The sequence below is a fragment of the Bufo bufo genome, chromosome 4 (genome assembly GCF_905171765.1).
Source record: "Bufo bufo chromosome 4, aBufBuf1.1, whole genome shotgun sequence".
NCBI lineage: Eukaryota > Metazoa > Chordata > Amphibia > Anura > Bufonidae > Bufo > Bufo bufo.
In genome coordinates, this window is record NC_053392.1 from 613,857,247 (window position 1) to 613,880,931 (window position 23,685).

At 43.9% G+C, this 23,685-nt stretch overlaps 1 pseudogene; it reads left to right on the forward strand.

The window, feature by feature from the left end:
* LOC120999694 overlaps nucleotides 1–23,685 on the forward strand; it is a 158,858-nt pseudogene that overhangs the window by 129,908 nt on the left and 5,265 nt on the right.

The following is a 23,685-nucleotide window of genomic DNA, read 5'->3' on the forward strand; positions in this document are numbered from 1 at the left end:
TAAACAGATATTGGAGATCAATTTTTTGCCTTTGTGCACAAAGCTTTATACCTTTTAGCCCCACATCCTAAAGACGTCCAGTGTGGAGTACTGACGTCCAATGAGTTACCCCCTCTGGAATGTGACCTTCACAGCTCAGTGGGGAGTTTGTATTTGTTATCAAACTATCCATAACTCACTACATTACAAAAAATATAGAAGGTAATATAATAATTAAAGGAGATAAAAACCAATAAATAATTATGCAAAATACAAAATAAAAGTGAGGTCCATTGTCTTTTTCTAATTCTGGATTATTTTTTCAACAATTTGTGCCAGAAAAGCTGCCTTCACCCCTCACATGCATCAATAAATAGAGATGGCCTTGCGGTTCATCCGGCGGTCGTTTTCGCAGCGAACTTTGCTTTCCACCGTACCGTTGTCGCGTTCATCTGGCAAAAGGCAGGCTTCCTTGCCCCAAATGTTAGAGCAAAAAAAAAATGACGCTGCCGGATAACCCTCTTGCCCAATGGCTGACCGCTGGCTTGTAAGAACTGCTAGCCCTCCAACTACTGCCATATAAACTCGTAGACTCGGAGGCCTTTAGAAAATTTGTTGCCATTGGCACACCACAATGGAAGGTCCCCGGAAGGAAATATTTCTCCCAGAAGGGCATCCCAGAGCTATATGGCCATGTTCAGCGGCAAGTGAATGTATCTCTGGCACAGAGTGTCGGTGCCAAGATACATCTGACCACAGACGCGTGGTCTAGCAAACACGGGCAGGGAAGTTACATAACATTTACTGCCCGCTGGGTGAACCTTATGACGGCCGTCAAGCATGCAACACGTGGCACCCATGTAGATTTAGTGTTACCACCACGGATTGCATGCAGGCCTGCCTCTTCTCCTCCTACTCCATCCTCCCTCTCCTCCTCGGCTGACTCCTCCTTTTCCGCTGCTACCGTATCTTCTGCTGCGCCCCCCAAGCTCCCCAGAACCTATTCGACTTGCCAGGTGAGACGTTGCCATGCTGTGCTGCGGCTGTTGTGCCTGGAAGCCAAGAGCCACACTGGTCCTGCACTCCTTTCAGCTTTGCGGTCACAGACCGATCAGTGGCTAACACCGCTCAATTTGATAGTTGGTAAAGTGGTGTGCGACAACGGTGCCAATCTGCTGAGCATGCTGAAACAGGGCAAAATGACACACGTGCCGTGCAGCGATTCGTTGCCAAATACCCCGGGGTCCAGGACGTCTTGTGGCAGGCCAGGAAAATCTCTGGCCATTTTAGAAGATCTTACACGGCTATGGCTCGCCTTGCTGGCGTTCAGCGGCGACACCACCTGCCCATCAGATGTCTGATTTGTGACTGCCCGACGCGCTGGAACTCCACCTTGTAAATGCTTGATAGGCTGCTCCAGCAGAAACGTGCAGTTAACGATTACCTGAACAAACTCTGCGGCAGGACAGGTTCTGGGGAGATAATTTTTTTTTTCACCCCGCCAGTGTCTGCTCATGCGCGACGCATGCAGACTTCTGCGGCCATTTGATGAGATCACCAAACTGGTCAGTCGCAGCCAGGGCGCCATCAGTGACATCGTACCTTACGCCTTCTTTCTGGAGCGTGCATTGCATTGTGTCATTGATCAAGCCGTCGAGGAGCAGGAGCAGGAAGATGAGGAAGTCCCAATGCTGGATGAATTCCCAGGGGGGGCTACTCCATCTGAGACAAGTCAACAACAGGAGTCTGAAAAGGAGTCAGAGGAGGATGGTGCCGGGGCGGATGAGGAGAAGCAAGGAGAGCATGCTTTAAACTTTTCTGGGATCCCTGGTGTTGTCCTTGGCTGGGGGGAGGAGAACGAGGACGACATTATCCTGGATGATGAGCATGAGCCAGGCCACTCCACCGCTTCCAGTTTAGTGCAAATTGGGGCCTTCATGCTCCAGTGTTTGAAGAGGGACCCCTGGAAAAAGCATAAAGGGCAAGGACCAGTACTGGGTGGCAATGTACTTAGACCCCCCGGTACAAACACAAAATGGCGGAAATGTTACCACCATGACAGAGGCAGGGCTCCAGACTAAAAAAAATATCAAGGAGCCATTGGCTCCTAACCTGAAAAATTTAGGAGCCAAATTAAAATTTTTAGTTGCCAAATTTAAAATACATATAATTACGGTATAATTTAAAAAAACAAAAACACACGTCTTACCTAGGGTTGTCACGATACCAAAATTTTGACTCGATTTCAATACCATAAAAAAGTATTGCGATACTCGATACCACGTGAAAAAATAAAACGCCAAAAAAGCTGCGTGCATTCCAGATTTTATGGAACGTCTGGACCATAATAGAACAGTCCTAACCTAATTTTTGTCAGAACAAGGTGACAAAAAAATGGCAAATTGCATGTTTTTTTTTTCTTTTTTCTGTTACAGCGTTCACTGCTTAGGAGATATTTTTTAATATTATAATAGTTCTCACTTTTTCAGGCGTGGCGATAAGTAATTTTTTTTATTGTTTATATATTTTATATGTAAAATTGGGCAAGGGGGTGATTTAAACTTAATATTTTGGTGTTTTTTTGTTTTTTTTAGACTTTTTATTTAATAACTATTTCTTCCCTTATGGGCTAGAACCTGGGATCTTTCATCCCTTGTCCTATTCACCCTGATAGAGCTCTATCAGAATGAATAGGATCTCACACTCTCCCTGCTGCTCTGTGCTTTGTGCACACAGCAGCAGGGAGCTGACTATGGCAGCCAGGGCTTCAATAGCGTCCTGGCTGCCATGGTAACTGATCGGAGCTCCAGGATTACACTGCTGGGGCTCCGATCGGAACTGCCACCAATGATTATAATACTGCGCCACCAATGATTCTACTTTATAATACTGGGGTGGGGGGCGGGGGTTCGGTGCACTGTGTCACCAATGAATATAGTTTATGCTTAATACAAACGCAGGATGCGCTGCGGGTGTCGGCCATATCCCATACCCGGCACCCAGCCTCTATGACTGCGATCCGCCGCTATTAACCTCTCAGGGCCAGCATGGGATATGGCAGGCACCCGCAGTGCAGCCTGCGTTTGTATTAAGCATAAACTATATTCATTGGTGGCACAGTGGCCACAGCCCCTCCCCTCCTCCCTGCTATCAGCCCATTGGTGGCAGCGGCACAGGGGGGAGGGACTGCCTCCTTCTCCCCTGTGCTGTTGAGAAGAACATGTCAGCGCGTGCCATGTCAGTTCCTCGTGTGTGAGAGGCAGAGCAGCGGAGGGTCTAGGTGAAAATGGCGACAAGACAACAAAGTTTTGTCCCATTTAGCAATTCTAAGTCGCAGGCCTTGCTTCGAGAAATGCTGCATTCTGCTTTTGCGGGCGCTGGCAGAGGAATTTCCACTCACAGAGAAACAGTTGTGGGTACCAATCCAACAGCGCATGCAAGAAGAGGGCGGTTTGAAGAGGTGTTGGTCACTTTGGATATGAGATCATTCTTCCAGCCAACCCATCGACAGCCGTCCTCCGGATCCAGCCTCAGGGAACGCCTAGACCGACAGGTGTCCGACTACATCGGGTTAACGGCCGATGTGGACGCTCTGAGAAGCGATGAACCCTTGGATTACTGGGTGTGCAGGCTTGACCAGTGGCCAGAGCTGGCACAATTTGCCATGGAACTGTTGGCTTGCTCCTCGTCCAGTGTCCTGTCCGAAAGGATGTTCAGCGCAGCAGGGGGGGTCATGACCGATAAACGCACTCGCCTAGCTCACGACAGTGTGGACTACCTCACATTTCTAAAAATGAATGAGGCATGGATCTCAGAGGAATTCAACACATGTGACGAGTCGACCACGTTTGATTGAATTTCCTCATGACAACCCACAAATATCCGCCACCACACAGAACAAATCATGGTCCCTGTCATAGGTAAATACAGCGGCTTAAAAGGCCTTTTATGTCCGTTGAATGCCTAATTTTTGTGGCCTGTACTGGCCGACAGTTACATATTTATCCTGTGACCGCCAAATATACCTCAAGCCACAGAATCCAAAGTTCTTTGCTGTCAGGTGAATGCCTATTGATTAATCTTTGTGGCCTGTACTGGCCGACAGTTACATTTTTTATCTCTAGCCACATAATCACACCCTTGTCTCACTCCTCTGCCTCTCTTTATGGTGGCGTATGAACCGTATTCACTATAAGAACCTTCTAATGTCACAGGGTCATGTGACTGTGCCCCCCACCCCGTACTGTGCCTCCTTATACCCTGCATTGTGCCCTCTTACCACACCCTGTGCGGTGCCCCTAGTCATTCCGTGTACTGTGCCCTATTATACTCTTTTATCCGGTCACGGTATGGCGGTGTTATCCGGTCACTGTACAGAGGTGTCATCCGGTCAATGTATGGCGGTGGTATCCAATAACTAGATGGCCATAACTGTATCCCTTTCCCTGCCCACTCCATCCTTTTTTAGACCTGGCATGAGCAGGAAAAATATGCAGATTGCGGTGCTAAGGACCTTTTCGCCACAATCTGTCAGATATACGCCTAACATAGATCTATTTCTATATAATAAATGATCACCTAATTGTATTATTATTCGGGGGTAGGGCTAATATCCTTATATTATATAGATTCTAGTGTATTATACTGTGTCCTGTATTTCCCAATAGAAAATGATCCTTGGGAAACACAGTCCTCATCCCTGACCACCAGGACCAGGTAGCGCTCTGTCAGTACATGGCGGCCTCCCCTCTCCGCCACGCTGCTCCGTTGTGTACTGGCGCTTATTCTGACACTAGGGCTGGGTTCACATCCTACTTTTGCCATCCATTTAATGCATACCAAAAATATATGCGTTAACAGATGCCTCAGACTGATGCCGCACAGTGGCGTCCGTTCACCATACAGTTCCATGGTAGAATTCTTTTTTACGTTAACCTATGCATTTTTTTAATAGACTCTGCAGAATACAAAAACGTGGAGTGCTGCACATCTGTATACATCAAACCGATAGGAAATAACATTTCTCTAGGCTCCAGCAGGGCACATGTTTGAGAGTTTCTCTTTAAGACGCATAAAAATGGCCCCTGATTAAAATACATATTTTTGTGGGAATTTTTGCCAATGATCCCCCTCTGGTATGTCACTGTCCATGTTGTGGGACTATTTGTGTACTTCTAGTAAGTGTTTGCTGGCTGCAAATATGAGCTGAAGGTTTTTCAGGTTCGCCTGCCATTAAAGTGAATGGAGCCTGCCGCAAACATTTGATCGCGTTCGCGAACCGTCCCGGCCAATGTTCGTCCATCACTATCAATAAACTTTCAGCACCAATGTCACTTTTGCTAATCCACCTGTTTTCCTTCCTTGGATCACTTTTGGTAGGTGCTGACCACTACATACCAAGAACACCCCACAAGACCTGCCATTTTGAACAATAGTAGCTGCTCCTACAATTTTGGGAGAATTATTGGATTACTTTGTGAGAGGGAGAATAAAAGGTATGAGGAGCAGCTTTTAAATAACAAGACTGACCTGGAACAAAAGACAACACCGCTTGAGTTCAAATATGACATGTCCACCTTAGCCATAGACTCTCCCAAACTACAACTACCAGGTGCTCTCACCTCCCAAAGTTACCATAGTGTAGTGCTAAACATAAGTGGAAGCAAAGTTGTTTTTTACTAGTGTTGGGCGCGAATATTCGAATAGCCAATATTAATCGCCAATATCGGCACTTCGAGAATTCGCAAATATTTAGAATATAGTATATATATAGTATATATTCGTAATTTCGAATATTCTAGATTTTATTTTCATCAGTAACCTCCTTTCTTGCTTGTGGGCCAATGAGAAGGCTGCAATGTCTTTGTCTGAGCTTAGCAACATCCCTAGCAACCAATAGGAAAGTTGCCTACCCCTTACTATGCAAGAACCTCCTTATATGCAGTATTTTGCAGATCTGAGAGAGAGAGCAGTGTTATTGCTGTGCTCTCTGCTTTCCTGTGTCATTACATTAGATAGATAGTTAGTTAGCTTATATACAGTGCCTTGCAAAAGTATTCACCCCTCTTGACTTTTTTCGTATTTTGGTGCCTCATGGATTAACATGGATTGTTTGAGGATTTGCATCATTTAATTTACAGAACATGGCCACAACTTTGAAGATTTATTTTATTTTATTGTGAATAAACAAATAAGACAAAACAGAAAAAGTCAATGTGCATGACTATTCACCCCCCTAAAGTCAATACTTTGTAGACCCACCTTTTGCGGCAATCACAGCTCCGAGTCTCTTTGGATAAGTCTCTATGAGCAGTTGCCACATCTTACCACTGGGATTTTTGCCCATTCCTCATTGCAAAACTGCTCCAGCTCCTTCAGGTTGGATGTTTGCGCTTGTGAACAGCAATCTTTAAGTCTGACCACAGATTTTTTTTGGATTGAGATCTGGGCTGTGACTCGGCCATTCCAAAACATTTACATGTTTCCCCTTAAACCACTCAAGTGTTGCTTTAGCCGTGTGTTTGGGGTCATTGTCCTTCGTCCTAGCTTAAAATCACGCACAGAGAAACTCTGACCAGTTTCCTAGTCCCATCCTCACAGCATGATGCTGCCACCACCATATCTCACTGTGTGGATGGTGTTCTTTGGGTGATGTGATGTGTTAGGTTTGCGTCAGACATAGCGTTTTCTTTGATGGCCGAAAAGTTCAATTTTAGTCTCATCAGACCAGAGCACCTTCCTCCATACATTTTGGGAGTCTCCCACATGCCTTTTCGCAAACCCACAACGTGCCTTTTTGTTTTTAGCTGAAAGTAATGGCTTTCTTCTGGCCACTCTGCCATAAAGACCAACTCTATGGAGCGTACGGCTTATTGTTGTCCTATGTACAGATACTCCAGTCTCTGCTGTGGAACTCTGCAGCTCCTCCAGGGTTACCTTAGGTCTCTGTGCTGCTTCTCTGATTAATGCCCTCCTTGCCCGATCCGTGAGTTTTGGAGGGCGGCCATCTCTTGGCAGGTTTGCTGTTGTCCCATGTTCTTTCTATTTGGTTATGATAGATTTGATGGTGCTCCTGGGGATCACCAACCTAACCATAACCTAACCCTGACTTATACTTCTCAACAACATTGTCCCTTACTTGTTTGGAGAGTTCCTTGGTCTTCATGGCAGTGTTTGGTTAGTGATGCCTCTGACTTAGGTGTTGCAGCCTCTTGGGCCTTTCAAAAAAAAGGTGTGTATATGTAATTACAGATCATGTGACACTTAGATTGCACACAGGTGGACATCATTTCACTAATTATGTGACTTATAAAGGTAATTGGTTGCACCAGAGCTTTTTATGGGCTTCCTAAGAAAGTGGGTGAATACATATGCACATGACAATTTTCTGTTTTCCATTTCTAAACAATCATTTTATTTATATATTTTTCTCATTTCACTTCACCAACTTAGACTATTGTGTTCTAATCAATCACATAAAATTCTGATTAACAAAACATTGAACTTAAGGCTATAATGTAACAAAATACAAAAAAAGTCAAGGGGGTGAATACTTTTGCAAGGCACTGTATATAATACAGATAGTTAGTGGGAGATAGTCAGTGTAGGTTAGATCCTGATATAGTATAGCTGATTCTGCAGGTTCTGCTGTCCATACATACATGCTACATACATAGTGCTGTGATGTCACAAGTTCACGACAATACTTAGTGCACCAATCACTAATAAGTAGTCAGACCTGTTAAAATGTGAAGTTGCACGTATTGCGCCAAAATATTTGCATCATTAGAGCACTCTATCTGCATATAAAGCTATTGTAATGTTCTGCCGTGCCAACCATTTTCTCCAGTCCCAGGAAACTTCTAGCAGCTTGAAAAATGTAGCTATAGTGACCCATGGCCTGTATTTCGCAAGCATTACGCGAATATTACATTGCCAATTTTTCGCGATCAAGAAAATAGTCTCAAATCCATGAATATATGACAAATATTCTACCAAATATTCACGAAATATTGCGAATTCGTATATTGCCCCTGCCGCTCATCACTATTTTTTACATGCGTCAGAAAAACTTTGAGTTAAAAAATCAAGCAACAGATTGTGAAACCGATCGCAAGTGAATCTTTTCAGGTGTTGAAGCTTATGAGGAAAATTGCATGTCTCGAATGTTTGAGGGGCACAAAAAGATTGCAGGTTAGAGGATGAAGAACGTGATGAACCACTAGGATTTTCATCCACATGAAAGATTGCTGAAAATGTTCAAAAAAATTATGAGATTTTTTTGAAGCGGCCCTAGACTTAATGTCAGAACGGTGGCAGAAATAGTGAATATTAATTCAGAAATTTTGCACAATGATCTTTATATACGGAAACTCTTCCCTATGTTCACTCCTGACCAATAAACTGCAAAACGTCAAATTCTCCACGAATTACCTTGTCACCAAGCACATTTCTTTGTAAGTAGTAGGTACAATTACAGGGAATGGCGATTGCACCGCTCCCTGTCATTGTACCCCTCAGATGCCACGTTCATTGCTGATCGGGGCATCTGACAATAATATTAAGTTTAGAGATGAGTGAATTGAAGTTAACAAAGTGGAATTCGATCCGAATTTCAGGAAAAATTTGATTCGCACCGAATCTGAATTTTCCTCACACTTCGTGGTAACGAATCACATTTTTTTCTAAAATGGCTGCTGCATATGTTAGGACATGGAGCAAAGAACTCTGGGAACGAGGGATCACCCACAATGCCATGAATGCAGCCAATCAGCAGCCAGCCAGCCCTGTGATTTCACAGCCCTATAAATACCCTCAGCCATCTTGGATTCACCCATTTTCCAGTGTATTTAGTGCAGGGAGAGACGTCAGCATGCGCTAGGGATAGTGCTAGGAAAGACTTTAAAACTTTTGTTTTGCTGTATAGAAGTTCAGCGAAAGATCATTAAAAGTGTAGGGAAAGGATAGGGAGGAATTATTTCACAGTATTGAAGCAGAACAGGGTGCAATAGGGGAGTTTACAGCCTGGGTAATAGGAACAATCCTATTACACCTTGCTGCACTGACTGCGGATCCAAATTGCCATTATACAGCTCTGTAATTTCAGCAAACCCTTCTTGTTATTGGGGTGCAAGTGCTGAGTGATATCGGCATTAACAGGATGTATTACTAAGAAATATTTATACGTCTTATTTGCCCTTGTGCGGTGCAGTTATATGTTCTCAAGCCTTTTTTGGTTTGTATTAGTGGGAAAAAAGGGCTTATTAGCCATTGTGTGGTGAAGTGAGAAAATTACAGCCCTTTTTGGCGTGTATTAGTGGCAAAAAATGTATTTTTATTTACTTATTTGATCTAACAGTATGTCAGACAGAGAAGTGTCAGGCCCTGCACAGGGGAGGGGCAGAGGCCTAAATGTTTCTGGCGCAGACACAGGTCGCAGCAGAGTAAGTGGGCGTGGCAGCAGGGGTCACATCCAGAGACATAAGCTCCCAGTGTCAGCTAGCGGACGTGTCTTGACCAGCAACCCAGCGGTTCTTGAATGATTGACTCTGTTATCCACTTCGTCCCATGTGACATCAGACACCCCCAGCCAAGAGTCGGTGGGTTCGTCAGACACAACCCTTAGTTGGCATAGCCCGGGAGCAGACCCTGTGCCCTCACCTGTCCTTAAACTCCCTCTGTCCTTTTCTGTTTCCTCAGCCAGAGAAGTATAATCTGCTGTGGGCTCAGCTCCACTTTTCAGCAAGGACGAGCTACTAGAGGACAGTCAGCAGCTACTGCCCAGCCAAGATCTGGAGAAGACATCCACCGCTTCATCCGGTAGGCGGGCAAGTAGTAATGAGGAGAGTGGCGTGGGAGCTGGTGTTGCAAGTGGTCAGGCACCTGGCTCTGAGACCGTTGAGGAGGACATCTGGGACGTGCAGACAGTACCGTATGATGTAGCTGATCGCACTTGGGAGCCGGGTGGCAGCTTACGCGTGAGGCAGAGGCGGATCCAGCAAGTCGGTAGCATGGCCGGGAGTCAGCAGTGTGGCAGCAGTGGGAGTACCAGCTCCATCAGCAACAACTTGAGTCTAGAGTCGATGATGAGCAGATTTCTTAACCCGTCTAGTGAAGAAACTACTCACCAGCAGCAGCAGCTAGACCTGGAGCAGGACCTGAACCAGCAGGTGGTGGCATACTTGGACAGCACTCTGCCACCCTACATTGAAGATCCTCTGGACTACTGGGCAGCCAAACTGGATTTGTGGCTGCAACTGGCCGAGTTTGCCCTGGAAAAGCTGTCCTGCCCGGCCAGTAGTGTGGCATCATAGTGGGTGTTTAGTGCGGCAGGGAACATAGTTACCCCAAGGAGAACTCGCCTTTCCACCCAAAATGTGAAGAGACTGACGTTTGTGAAAATGAATCAGGCGTGGATCAGCCAGAATTTCCACCCACCAATGCCTGATGCATCAGATTAGATCATCAATGCTGCCTCACCCAAACCTTGACAAAAGAGACCAGTTTCTTCTGGATACCTGCCTCAGCAACTATTCTCATGCTGATGCTACCTACACACTATGTTATCTTGCCCCTGTGTGGCTTCCTCATGCTGCTGTTAACTCAACACCATGTCACTGGACCACTCTGTGGCCTTCTCATGCTGCTGCTGCCACCGCCACACTATGTCACCCTGCCACTGTGTGGTCTCCTCATGCTGCTTCTAAATCAAGACTGTGTCACTGGGCCACTCTGCGGCCTCCTCATGCTGTTGCTGCTACCACCTCCACACTATGTAACCATGCCACTCTGTGGTCTCCTCATGCTGCTGCCAACTCACAACTCTGTCTCTGGGCCACTCTGTGGTCTCCTCATTCTGCTGTCACATCCGCACTATGTCACCTTGCCACTCTATGGCCTCCTCATGCTGCTGCAGCTGCCACCTCCACACTATGTCACCTTGTCAGTCTGTGGCATCCTCATGCTGCTGCTAACTCAACACTATATCACTGGGCCACTCTGTGGCTTCCTCATGCAGCTTCCACTCTGTTGGGGGGCTCTACTTGTATAAGCGATAAATAGAACAGGTTCTGTAGACATCTATGTGGAATCAGCTGACGACGGTGTAAAAGGAGTGCGCTCTTTCACGCTACAGTAGGATCCTGGCCCACTGCACAGTTCTTTATACCTGGCACTAACATTGACCTGTAAGGCTGAGTTCACACATGAGTTATTTGGTCAATTTTGGCCTCGTAACTGCCCAAATAAGTGAAGTGTGCAGTGATTCTAAGAGTGACGCCTGTCACCTGCATGTCATACGGACTCACAGTATTGTTTCACTATCACAGCAGACTCCCTATGCATGTTACTGCAAGGCACAGTGTTCTACACCACTATACAGGCTCTCTGCAGCCAGAAAATAGCAGGTTTTTTTAACGCGATTCGCCGCAAATAAATTTGTATAAAATCTTTTCGGAAAATTTGGCGAACCGGCCGAATCCAAGTTTTGAGAAATTCGCTCATCTCTAATTAAGGTCTATAATAAAAAAAATCATACCTCATCCATTTGATCGCAATACGTCACCACGCACGAGATATCGCGTGGGATCGTCAATCAAGATGGCGGCAGGCTCTTTGCATTCAAACGGATGAGGTAAGTATGACTTTTTTTTACCCCACTTCAGGGAAGATAGATTTTTTTCCACGAAGCATGAGGAAATTCGGCTTTGCGGCGAATCGAAATTTCCCTGATATTCGCTCAACACTACCCATTTATAAAGATATTTATACTCAAAATAAAGATTAGATCTGGCTGCTGTATGTGGTACACTGCCGATGTGTGTCCTGTGTAACACTGTATTTACTACATAGCACAGGCGGCTGAGTGATATGGTTATTACCAGTCTATGTATAAAAGAGTTAGATAGCTAAGTACAATATTGGTAATGCCTTTATAATTCTTAATTTGTAAAACACTTTACTTGACATGTTCTTCCAAATGTAATGTGCTCTCAATTCTCCTTGATTTCCACCATTTTCTTAGGGTACAGGACTCCCTCATTTTTAAAGACAATGGTCCTTTCCATCAATGACCCACCAAGGATGGAGAAGGACAGAAACCACATGGCTGCAAGGATATTAGACCTCACCCTAGAGATCATCTCCTTGATAACTGGAGAGGTGAGAGTTTCACATGACATCACTCTTATCTCTAGTAATAAAACAGCAAAATGACTGGAAAGGTGAAGGATTCTTAGAATCTCTGTAGTGATCGGCGTCTCCCCATACACAGGATTACACAGTAGTGAAGAAGTCGTCTGGTGAGTGCGTGACACCCCGAGTGTCAGGAGGACGGAGCAGGACCCAGAGCCCCATCACCGAGCCTCCACCTCATTCCCTGATACATGAGCAGAAGATCCTAGAACTTACCACCAGGATCACTGAGCTGCTGAGCGGAGAGGTGAGCGCTGCTGGGAATGCTGGGACATTATACAATAACGCCAAGGGAGGGGTCTGGTAATGACTGTATCCTTGTGTTGTCAGGTTCCTGTAAGGTGTCAGGATGTCACTGTCTATTTCTCCATGGAGGAGTGGGAGTATTTAGAAGAACACAAAGATCTGTACAAGGATGTCATGATGGAGAATCAGCAGTCCCTTACATCACCGGGTAAGAGGCGACCTTCCATGATTGTAGAGGAGAGAATAGTTTTGAAAGTTAGGGTTGCAGAAGTGGTTGTAGATCCACTGTGCCACTGAACAGATTTGGCTTCGGGGCAACTCCAAAAGGAGTAGTTGGACCCCATGCTTTTCACTCTTTTATTAATATGGACTCTACTGTGGGGGAACCACCAGGCCACCTCCTCTTGGAGTAGTTTCTAATCAGTGGCTCAGTCATAAGTGTAATCAGAAAACAAGCTGAGGTCAGGGCAGGTAGTGTTTGTGCAATCCAGTAAACAGTCCAAAGGTCAGGCAGCAAAGGGTGAAATCCTGTTAAAAGGAAGAGATCGATACATGGCAAATGAGCAGAGAAATGATGCACCTTCGCAGGAAACTGGCAACTAGTACCTAATGCTCAGGCACCCTTCCACAGGGGAGGGTGCCTAAAATAACCCTAGCTAGTCATAGGCCAGACAGATTAGGATGAACATGAGCTGGCCCCTGAAGAGCCAAACGAAGTACACAGTCCTAAGACAAGTCTAGTGGTGGTTTTAGGGTGACACGTTGCATCAATATATGGTGGGGAAGATCTTGTAGTATATGGAACTGTGCTCCATTATAGGAAAGGAATTGTTGCCTTTATGCTTTTTGTACAATCTGTTCTTTAATGGCATAGAACTGTATCCAGCAAATTATATGTCAGAGTCTTGAACCATCCGGGTTAGGAGGGGGGAGAGCTTTGTTAACATCGTTCATTTCAATGTGTATATGCAGGGGATGCCCCAATAGGTTGTTGAAGATGGATTGTGGAAAATAGATAAAAATAATTGAACAAAAATAGATTGTTAGAGACTGATTTATCAGATACAAAGATTTTTGCACTGGTTTCTATTCTCCTCTCCATATCCTCAAGATGATGTTGAAGTGTGAATATTTTAAAATACGTTATAAAAGTGAACATAATTGTTATCTCTGCATCCAAAAGGACACAAATTATGAAATTATCACATACTGTATTTTATGCCACACAGTAAGTGCTATAAAATGTAAATAAAAATCAGTGCAAGAATTGCTGTCAATTAGTCCCACAAAAAAACAACCCAGTTTTTTTTACACAAAAGTTGCTAAAGCATATACAGTATAACATGTCATGTAAAGTAAGGAACAATGCAGCTCTAAATTCCACCCACAACACTGTCCCTACCTACTTGGATGATCTTTCCTAAACGGCAGCCCCCAACTGGTCGAAGGTCCATAACCTGGATAAGTGCATGGGACCTAAACGAGAGGGGAAACAAAAGTCAGACAGGCCAGAGAATAAATGTCAGAAACAAAGTGAGAAATAAACTAGGAGTCCAATACCAGACACCGTTAATACCAGGAAGTCACGTCAGGGGTCAAATCAGCAGGCAAAGGCGAAGTCAGGAGTGGGTTAGTAAAACATTCTTATGTGGCAAAGAGGACCAATCACAGGCAACCTTGGCCAAAAGTTGTCTGTTTAAATACAGGAAGCACATGATGCCGGCAGCAAGCCTGATTGGTCCCTGGTCCCTGATAGGTTGACCAGCCCCAGAAACCAAATACTGGTGTAGGCAAGTACATGACAGTACCCACCTTTAAGGAGGAACCACTGGACCCTTAACCAATGACCCATGCTTATCCAGATGAGTTTCATTAACTTACTTAATTCATTTGTCAGCATGCATATCCCTATAAGAAACTCATGACCTCTCCTCTATCACATTTCCAATGAGCTCGATATTGTACTTTACCTTGTCTTACTCTTCTGGAATCTAAAATTTTAGTGACCTCATATTCCAGCTCTCCATGCACCTCATCCGGAGAAAGAGGTCTCAGGAGGGATGAGAGAAGTGACATATTTATTGAGTAGAGACCTGTGGAACATGTCATGAATTTTAAATGAATCTGGTAACCTAAGGTGGTAAAACACAGGTTTAATAACTTCAACCACTTCCTAAGGTCCAATAAATTGGGAAGCGTGTTTACAGAAAGCAGTTTTAAATGCTTGTCTCCAACCACATAAACAGAACCCTGAGAGTTTTTTTTTTTTATCGCCCCCCCTTTTTATACATTGGGAAGTTCCACTGTGCAAAGTTTTATTTTTTTGGCAACAGCAACTTCTGGAATAACAGAAACAGATGACAAGAAATAACAACAATATGGATGAAAACCATAATTACAAAAGAATTTGGAAGTATCAATGGAACTGTTAACATGGCTGTTTATACCACATTCTGCCAAAGCTAAATGAGATACGCAACTGGACCGACAGAAATATAACGTCTCAAATATTGTTCTAAAAACTGGTTTAACCACTGAGTTCAGCCATTGGTTTCAGATGAAAAGCGGAACAAAAAGAAAGAAAAAGGTGAAAATGGTCAAGGCAATTTCTAGATAAAGCATCTGCCTTAATTTTCTTAGACCCCGGCCTGAAAGTGATCACAAAATTAAAACGGGTGAGAAATAATGCCCACAGAGCCTGTCTCAGATTCTAAAAATGGCAATTTCTTGTGATCAGTAAGGACCGTTACTTGATGTTGAGTTCCCTCCAGAAACTGCCACTTCATGTCACTCTTTAAAGGTCCCCTTGATGACAAAGAGCTCTCTAAATTTACTAGGAAAAAAAAAAGCACATGGTCTGAGGATAGTAAGTGACAATGTACTTTGTGAAAACATGGCTGTCACCCGCATCTCAGAGGCATCAACCTGCACCACAAATGGTCTAGTCAGATCAGCTGGACCAGAAAGGAGCTTCCATAAAACATTTTTTATCCCCTTCAAGCCATTTTGGACCAAACGCCCCATTTTTCAAATCTGACATGTGTCAGTTTATCTGGTAATAACTTTGGAGTGATTTTACTTATCTAAGCCATTCTGAGACTGTTTTCTCGCAACACATCATAATTCATGTTAGTGGTGAATTTGAGTTGATATGTTTTACCTTCATGCATAAAAATTCGCAATTTTCAACATTAGAATTTCTCTGCTTTTAAGATGGATAGAGATACTTTATAAAATAGTTATTACTTATTTTTTTAATCCAATAAATATTTTATTTTCTTCAATAAAGGTAACAAAACATTTAAACAGAGCTGAGAAAAGTACACACAAAGTGAACTTATACACATGTAAAAAAGATATTACTATTATTTTAACATCATCACAAATCATTACAGTACATCCGGCTCTGTGGACTCCAACCTAGTACCTTTTAATCCCAAAAATATTCCCCCCCCCTCCCTATCCTTGGCTGCTGTCGCTGAATAGCCCGAGCCCCATACTCCCCCCTCATACCCGTCCACGTACATCACCCAACAAAGCGAGGTGATCAGTCCACCTCGCTGATACAAATGGAGGAATATCGCATATCTTGCCTTCTCTGCCTCTCGATCTCCTCAAACAACTTTATTTGGGACATAATCCGTCTCCACTCCTCAAATGCGGGGGGTATGGGGGAACTCCATCTCTTAACTATCAGAACCTTTGCAATCAAGCAGCCCTTCAGCCAGATCAAATGATGCACATAAGAATTTGGCTTTTTTGGTATATAAAGACCTAAAATCACAGAAATCATATCCAGTACACAAGGTTGGGGGAAATCCCCCTGAAGTGCTATAAATACCTGCTCCCAAAACCGCTTTATCACAAGACATTCCCATAAAAGATGGATATATCCAGCCTCGGGCCTGCCACACTTTCGACAACAAAATTCACGCCATCGGAAACTTGGCCTGGATTTGTGGTGTATAATATAACCTATGCAAAATTTTAAACTTGATCAATCTATAACCGGTTGCGGATATTACCCTTTTTATATTTTGAAAAATCTGTGGCCAGGGGAGGAGAGGGGGGGTTCCCAGTTCCCGCTCCCATTTTGGCATGGCTTTAAAAGAAATCACCGTGGACAGTGAAGCACGTAATTTCGAATAAATCTGTGCCATTCTGATCTTTTTACCTAAGTGAAAAAAACAATAATCGAAAAGTAAGTGTTGTTGAGTAATCATATATGTTTTGTTAAGTGTAGCTTCGTAAGCATGTTTTAAACGTGCATACATAAATTGATCTAAAAACTAGCTATTTGTGGATTTAAAGTCCCCTAAGACTTTAAAACGATCTACGACAAGCAAATGTGCCACTTTAGTGATACCCCTATGACTCCAATAAGTGTGGTCAGATATTTTCAAAAATTCTGGTAAGTCATGATTCTTCCCACAGCGGAGAAATGAAACACATGTGACACTTGCAGAGTCATTTTCAATCTATCCCAAACCCTCTGCAGAGTTCTCAGGATTAAACAACTCTTATCCAACTCTCCAAACTGTGCTGTTTCTAAGTGTATAAAAATATTATCAAGTGCGCTACCGATTACCCTAGTTAGATATTGACCAAGTGCATTCTCTCTAAAATTACAGCATCTTTGTAGCTGCACAGAAAAAAAATACCCTTGAAAGAAGGGAAGTGACAATCCCCCCTCTGACTCGGCCAGCCACAAATACCTCTGCTTTATACGGACCCTCTTCCTCCCCCAAATAAAGTCATTTATTAAAGCTTCCAATCTATAGAAGAAAGCATCCTCTATCCAAATGGGGGAGGCGCAGATCGGATACAAAGCCAGAGGTAATATAATCATTTTAACTAATGCCAGTCGATCGGATTGCGAAATTGTCAATTTTTGCCAGGCTCTAATTTTGCCCTTTACTTTATCTATTACCGGGGAAAGATTTAACTCATGGAATCTACCTATAGGGACACCTATCTTTATCCCCAGATAGTCCAGAGAGTCATCCAAGGACAACATCTAGACCCGGGAACCCCCTTCGGGGGCATTTCGATTTAGCGGGAGGAGTGAGGAATTAGTCCAATTATTTAAGTAGCCAGAGAGTAGACTAAACTCATCTATCACCTGCATAACATGGGGGACGGCTTTCCAGCCCTGATCCAAAAATAGAATAACATCGTCTGCGTAGAGCCTAATTTTGTCACTCTCTCCCGCTACCCCGAAGCCCTGGATCTGCCCATTTGAACGGATCCTACAAGCCAATGGCTATATAAATAGCGCAAATAGAAGGGGAGAGAGCGGACAACCCTGTCTCGTACCACGTTGAAGCTCAATAATAGAGGAGTTAACCCCGTCAATATTAACTCGGGCTGTTGGTTGAGTATATAACAATTTAGTCATTGCGATAAAAGAGGTCCCTAATCGAAAATGGGCCATAGTTCGCCACAAGAAAGACCACTCCACCCTGTCGAACGCTTTAGCAGCATCCAAAGACAGGATGAAATGGTCCGGTCCCCCCCCTACTGCCAGGTTCAAATACAATATCACAGAATTATATAGCTACCTATTAAAAAATAACTTTTAATTAATAATAATAAAAGAGCATCATTCCAATTATTTCTATGATATTGGTTAATATGCCAGATTTGATTACAGGCAGACCTATCCTGAACATAAAGGTGAAAGATGTTCAATTGATATAGTAGAAGGCAGAGACTCAGCACTTACGTTTTGATGATATATGTACGTGTGGAGGGTTCAATATCCTGAAGGATATCTGATGACTAACCCTTTACTTACCCCTACATGACCCTAATGCTTTCTCAAGTAGGCTGCTAGTATATAGGACAAGATGGATTGTCCTGTGGATGATGAATTCCGATATGGAATGTCCAAAAAGAAATGTCCCGACGCGTTTCCCCAAGTACAAAGGCTTGGTTCGTCAGGGGACTTTGTTGATATTCCGTAGCCGAAGGATGGTGGCTACACGTTCTGGCGGTAACAGAGGCTGATGATACGCAACCTCTACTGCATTCTGGCAGAGTTTAAATAGCAAGCCTTTTGGCGCCATCTGTGTAGTAACGCCCCCCATCGGTGGGTGTGTTAGTGTGCCGGTATTTTTATTGGTGCATGAGCGCTGTCCCTCACGCGGTATAACACACCTATTAGCCGGCCTCGCTATCCTCTGTATCTCCGATGCTCTACGTCATGTCCGGTCACATGATCGGGAGCCCTAGTCGTCACATGGTCATGGTTTCCTGTCTGTGGAACGCATATGCGTGCCATTGGTTTGTCATGACACGCATAGCCTACCACTGATCCTCCTTCTTCACATAGACGCTTGGGTATCGGAATATTATTATCTTATATTCACTATAAGTAGAGACTCTGCAACTAGAGGCCAGTACAGAGAATTGTATTGGAATCGTAATATTTACTCGATATTTTGGAGATTGATAACTAGTAGTGAGATGTCTTTAGACTATTTGAGCCTATTCTGGCTCCGATAACAGCTGGATTCATAGTCATATCTATTTTATTAGTGGATCCCATGTCTCTGGCACAGAGAACATAGAGGCATAACTGAAAAGAAGAGGAGAGATTAGTTTAGATGAAACATGTATATGAAATTTGTTCATTCAATCCCAGGGGATGGGTGGTTTTGAGTCTATAGATCCACTGGGCTTCCTTTCTTAAGATTCTGTTGTCCCAATCTCCACCCCTAGGTGATTGCCTTACCACCTCCACCACTTGGAATTTCAAAGTTTTTGCATCCCCATTATGGTATTCATTTACATGATGTGCTATTAGTTTTTCTCGTTTATTCCTGATATCCCCCAGATGTTCACATACTCTTCTTCTAAATTCGCGTTTAGTTTTCCCAATGTAGTTCAATGGGCAGATGCAGGAACACATGTATACTACTCCTTGGGTGCGGCAGTTAGCGAAATCATAGTTTCGATATACTCTGCCCGTGCTGGTACTAGAGAAGGAGTTGGATTTAAGTATATATGGGCAGCACACGCAGTTGTTGCCACATTTAAAAGTTCCTTGGGGTCTGTTTCCAAGCCAAGTAGGGTCACTAGGTGGTTTTTGATAATGATTATGTGTTAGTCTATCCCGTAGTGACCTACCGCGTCTATATGTGATGGTAGGGGTGGTTGGTAAGAATTCAATTATATCAGGATCAGAGAGTAGAATATCCCAGTTGTTGTTTAGGATATCTCTTACCCTCCGATTTTGCTTGTCATATGTGCCAACAATTCTGGTTTTGGTATCAGTCTGACATTGGGGGATCTTTTTCACAAGTAAAGAATGCCTATCTCTTTGGTCGGCATGCTGAAAAGCCGCCCTTAATGTCTGATCGGGATAGCCTCGTTCTTGGAATCTGCCACGTAGATCTGCGGATTGTTTGTAGAAAGCGGAATGTGATGAACAATTCCTTTTCATCCGCAAATATTGGCCTCTGGGAATACCTTGTTTTAGGCTCAATGGATGGTAGCTATCCCATTGAAGCAGACTATTAGTGGAGGTCGCCTTCCTGTATGTCTCAGTATGTAATACACCCATATGTTTAGTTATACGTACATCCAGGAATGCCAAAGTGTCATGGTCAATCTCAGATGTAAATTTCAGGCCTATCTCGTTGATGTTCAAATGTTTTACAAAGTCCGAGAACTCCTCTCTGCTGCCGTCCCATAAAATGAACACGTCATCAATGTATCGGCCCCAATATAATATATTGGAGGCCCATTGACGACATGACTCATTGAATACCAGCGTGTCCTCCCACCAGCCCAGGAACAGATTAGCAGAACTGGGCGCACATGGGCTACCCATCGCTGTGCCCCTGAGCTGGTGGTAGAAACGTGTTTCGAATAGGAAGTAGTTGTGAGATAGAATAAACTCCAAAACTCTGATGACAAAGTCAGAGTGACGCTGGTATTGGACACCACGTGTACTCAAAAAGTGTCTTGTCGCGGTAACCCCCCAATGGTGTGGAATGCTGGTGTATAGAGCTTCCACATCAATGGATGCCAAATGGATGGTATCCGCAACCTCGACACTCTCAATTTTGAGCAATAAATCTGTGGTGTCTCTAATATGGGACGGCAGAGAGAGCACAAACGGTCTCAGGACCCTGTCAACATACGAGCTGACACCATACGTGATGGAATTTATACCAGAAACAATCGGTCGTCCTTTTATGGGTGGGTAACCCTTGTGGATCTTGGGGAGGGCATAAAAGGTAGGGATTTGAGGATGGATTGATAACACATAACCCATTTCGTCCTTAGATATTAGTTTCTCATCGAGTGCCTGAATCAATATGGTCTCAAGTTCCATATTGAATTTGATCGTGGGATTTGTTGGTAATGTGGCATAACATGTGGTGTCATTGAGTAGACACAAACACATGTCCCGATATGTACTGTGGTCCATTATGACCACATTACCACCTTTATCAGATGATTTTAGTATAATGTTGGGATCCTTTTCCAACTTTATAAGGGCCTGCATCTCGTTCTTACTTAGATTGCTGATTCTAGTATTTTGTACTGTCTCTAATTTGGTCAGTTGGTCGGTCACCAGTTTACAAAACAAATCTATAACTATAGTGTCCTGAGGGGGTGGGGTTCTTGTACTTTTTCGTTTAAGATCAGTGAAAGGCCCTAAACCACGAGTGGTATCGTTCTCGTCTAATAGGGAACTCAAGGTCCGTACCCCCTCTAGATCGGATCTAGTGATACCTAGTTTTTGGCACTCCGCTTCGTCGTGAGTTTTGAAGAACTTTCGCCATTTAAGTTCACGGACAAAAAGATTGATGTCTTTGATCCACTCAAAGGAATCAAAATTTGTGGCTGGAACAAAGGAGAGGCCCCTACTTAAGATACTCCTCTCCTGTTCACTTAGGATTCTGTCCGTAAGGTTAATGACTTGATTTTGGGAGAGGGTTATTTTGTCCGGGTTCCTCGTTGCGAGGGGATGAGTTCCCTGTCTCTTAACTGGTATAGGAACTGATTTCCCCCGCTCGTCATTTCTAAAAAAGTGTTTTGGGTTGCCACTGGATTTTGGGAACCAAATGGTATTGAGGATGAGGAGGAAGAGCAAGCCGCGGGTAAGTATGACTGATCCCCTGATCGTGGTTGTTGATTTTGGTAAGGGGTACGTGAATATCCCCGATTTGTTTTTCCTGGCCATTTTTTGTTTCTACCTCTTCCCCTACTATTACCTCTACCCCGACCGGGTGGAGCCCCTTTCTCTGTGTCGGAAGATTCAGGGTCAGTGGAAGATATATCCGTTTGTACAGATTCCTGGGGATATGTTTGAACAATGTTGAAGGCCCGTTTGTCACGAAATTCCCCTAAATCTCGGACAAATTGTCTATGTTTTTTATCTTTGAGGATTGACTGGTATCTCTCAATATTTGTCCTTAGTGTGCTTTCCCGTCGCCCAAATTCAGGTTCAAATACACCCCATAAAGGTTCGTCTGAATCTGTCTCCCGGGAATAAATCCTGTTTGATTAGGGTGAACCAGGGTTGCAATTACTCGTTTAAGATGATGTGCTAAGGAATTTGCAAAGATCTTATAGTCTGTATTGAGGAGTGATATGGGCCTATAAGACCCAACATCACTACCATCCTTGTCTTTTTTTTTAATTAAAGTAATAGTTGGCTCCCTGAAAGATGGAGGGAGAGATCCATATCTATATGATTCATTTAGAACCTGCAACAAAATAGGGAGAAGTGCCTTAGCATGGTACCTGTAGAGTTCAAATGGCAAACCATCCACCCCAGGGGAGGAATTAAATTTAACCGAGCTAAGAGCGTCCTCCAACTCTGCCTGTCGTATTGGATGATCGAGCGCTCTGGTTTCCTGAAGCGAAAGGAAGGGCATTTCTAGTTGATCCAAATAATCGTCAATTTTTGAGGGACTACATACCGTTTCAGATCTATATATATCAGAATAATACTCTACAAATTCCTGTCTGATCTGCTCTGGATCCTTAACTATCTGACCCAGAGTATTTCTGACATACCTAATTTTAGTCCTACCCCTTTTATTTGCAACCAATGCGGCTAACAATTTCCCTGTTTTCCCCTCCTCACTAAAACGTCTCTGTCCTTGAAAAAAGAGTTTATGTTGGGCCTTATCCACCATAAAAGTCCTATATTGTTGGTTAGCTTCTTTCAGTTCTATACGTAGTGAATCCGCACCATGTTTCATCAAAGCCCCTGCAACTGCCTAACTCTCTCCCTCAATGCGTTTTCCTGCTTATGAAACTCCACTCGTTTCCTCCTTATTTTAACGCAGTAAAGGCCTCTAATGTAGGCCTTCAACGCGTCCCATACAAAATGAATATGAGTGGAGCCCTCGTTCCGATGCCAAACTTCAAAAATCTCCGCATTGATTAAATCCAGCTCACCAATAACCTCCAACCAATAAGGATTCAATCTAAAGGTTCTATTGGGGCCCGTATTTACCCCCACTCCCCTGAGCAGAAGCAATACCGAAGAATGATCGGAAATCCCATGCAGTTCATATTTAATCTTCACCACTTGATCAGACATAACCCCATTTGCAAACGCTAAGTCAATTCTTGACATTGACCTGTACGTCCGGCCAAAACATGAATACGCTCTTTTTTCTCCATACAAATGATGCCAGATGTCAATCCATGCAAGCTCCTGGGTAATACTGCACAGGAGAGACCGTGAGTGCCTCTGCTCAGGGGAACGAGATATCCTATCCAGTCTTGAGTCCAATACAGAATTAAAATCACCTACCAGCAACAACGGGCACAGGGATTTACTGCAAATAAACGTGGACAGCAAAGAGAGAGCCGTGGAGGCAAAGGGAGGAGGCACATAGACAAAAGCTAAAATAGTCGCCTGTCCACTCCACTGACCATGGAGAAACACAAATCGGCCCTCCCTATCCACCTTAACATCCAACGGCTAAAAGTCAACCCCGTGATGAATATACACACTCACACCCCTCGAATATGATGACAGGTATGAGTGGTATTCCAATTTCGCCCATCGTCTCTTTAATTGGGGGAGACTATCAGCCGTTGCATGCATCTCCAATAAGGCCACAATTGCTGGGAGGTGCCGAGCCATAACATCAAACACCACTGTCCTTTTAGCTCTATCCCCCAACCCTCGCACATTCCAACACAGAACCCTACGCGTCATTCTAAGCTATCCAGGGACCAAACACTCAGCAGACCGGCAGGAGGGGGAAGAGAGGCCCCTTAGGCCCAGCG